Source organism: Callorhinchus milii, unplaced genomic scaffold (assembly GCF_018977255.1).
Source record: "Callorhinchus milii isolate IMCB2004 unplaced genomic scaffold, IMCB_Cmil_1.0 Scaffold2, whole genome shotgun sequence".
NCBI lineage: Eukaryota > Metazoa > Chordata > Chondrichthyes > Chimaeriformes > Callorhinchidae > Callorhinchus > Callorhinchus milii.
In genome coordinates this window covers 39,718,674-39,720,842 of record NW_024704743.1, presented here as the reverse complement: position 1 = coordinate 39,720,842, position 2,169 = coordinate 39,718,674, and the positions used below count along the sequence as shown (strand labels likewise).

Genomic DNA, 2,169 nt, shown 5'->3' with positions numbered 1-2,169 from the left:
ACCTTATATGTAGGTATAGTTGGATAATAATAATATTGCATTTGATATAGCACCTTATCACATCATCAATATGTTTCAAAGCTCTTTAAATGATGTACTGTAAAGCGACGTAGCTGTTAGTATTATGTGACAAATACTGGATAATAATAAACAATAATAATCCTTGCATTTGATTAGCACTTTTCACGTCTTCTAGACATCTAAAAACGCTTCACAGAATATACTGTAAAGTGAAGTGGCTGTATACTTTGTGGACGAAAAGCAGCAGTCAATTGGACATAGCAGTATCCCACAAATGGTCATGGATTGAGTGACCAAATTATTATTGTTTTTTTCTTGAGGAGTTATTATCAGGTGTATGGAGTAAGGAAACTTGCCCAAGGTTTCGCCCTGCTGGGAATAGAACCCAGGTCTCTCGCTTGTAAGGCGAGTGCTCTAACCACTGAGCTACATGCCTTCAGGTTCAATGGATATATTCATTGAATGATAGAAAATGTCCAGAAGCTTTTCATCAATGCAAATATACACAAAAGTTAGGTAATTGGGGTTGCATTCCTTAAAACAGAGGAGTTTAAGGGTTATTTGATGGAGATATTTTAATCAATAAAAGGAATTGACAAATTGGATAATGGACAACTCTTCAGTCAGAGGGATTCAGTCCCAAATCTGCTGTTAAGGATAATTTAGGAGTATTTTACTCATATTTCTTTTCATGTGCTAATTATCACTTACATATCCCACTCCCCACCCCATCATGTCTTGTAAACTTACCCCTGAGCACCTTCTGGCCTGTTGTTATCTTGATGGTAGCTCCCACATGCAGTGTAAATTCATATTCCACGCACATCACACTGCTAAAAACAACCATCACTGCTCTGAAATCAGAGACAAGGTTTTTACACTGCCTTTTATTTCACAAGAGTAAATTATCTTTATCTTTATTGTTACAGCAATATACTACTTTTTGCTGAATTGTTAATGCAATCTTAAATAATCTCTCCTCCTCTATTATCTGGGGACCTGCATTTCAATAAAACCAGTAAAATCAACTTCCAGCAGCAGTTTTCCAAGTAATTGAAAAGTTTTGTGGAAATTATAAAACAACGTCTCATATTGTGAACTTTTTTTCATTGGAAGAAACTGTTCTATTCAATAAAATGAAACAAATAGCATGCTGAGAATTACAATCATTTCACTCATGAAGGTAATTGGTGACCTAGGAACCACGTACAGTTGAAAGTGTTTAAAATAATAAAGGGAATTGACAAAAAAGATAGTTAATGAGCTTTTATTAGAGTAAGGATGGTTAGAAGAGAGATTAAAACTATTTCTTCACCACAGAGAAATGTGAAACTGTCGATTGCAGTGCCTAAGGCTATAGATGTAAAAGCAGCCAAGATGTTTAAAAGTGAGATTGATAGACAGACATAGAGAAAAAAAGATAAATAGAGAGAGAGAGGGATAAATAGAGAGAGAGGGATGCATAGAGAGAGACAAGGTGAGAGACATAGATGGATACAATAGGTAGCTTGCTTGCTTCGAAAGTAAGGGTATTAAAGAGTCTGGGGATGTTACAATAGAGCATCACCATGATCCAATAAACTGGTGCATAGGGCTTTCAATTTGTTCTTAAGTTCCAAGAAGGAAGAAGAAATGAAGCTCTTTCAGAAATGATAGGGAGAAAATGCGATGCCAGGTACCAAATTTCCCAAAATAACTGGTAAGAGCACTCTGGGTGAGATTGCCAACCTTTGTTAAATCCCAGAACTCATTTCACATAAAGCTTCACAACCAGCAGATGAAAAAGACTGGCATCCAGTTAGCCTGGCTTGGATTCAAACCCTGATCCCAGAGTGGGGTATAGGTCTACCAGCTCCGTTTTCCGCTCAGATTCCCAGGGCTCTCAGCTAGTGCCATTATTCTTGTGTGAATCTCGGTAGGGAGTGTCAGCCGGTTACTCAATCATGTGGTGCAACGCTAATGAGTCTTTCAGCCTTTCTCTATGAAGTCAGGTCTTGTAAATGATCTGGCTCTCCTGACTGGCTCCCGTCAGCGCCTCCTCACCTCAGGCGCTGACAGCATCACCATCCATGGATGCACACTCCACCTTACTGAGCCAGTCGGGAACCTTGGAGTCTTGTTTAACCTTCAACTATCCTTTTTACCCCA

General features: G+C 38.5%; 1 non-coding gene across 1 annotated transcript; it reads right to left on the bottom strand.

Annotated features, from left to right (window-relative positions):
• Positions 1–385: 385 nt before the first annotated feature.
• trnav-uac lies at positions 386–454 on the bottom strand. The gene has a single exon. It is a non-coding gene; the product is annotated as a tRNA-Val (tRNA).
• Between the last annotated feature and the right edge of the window lie 1,715 nt (positions 455–2,169).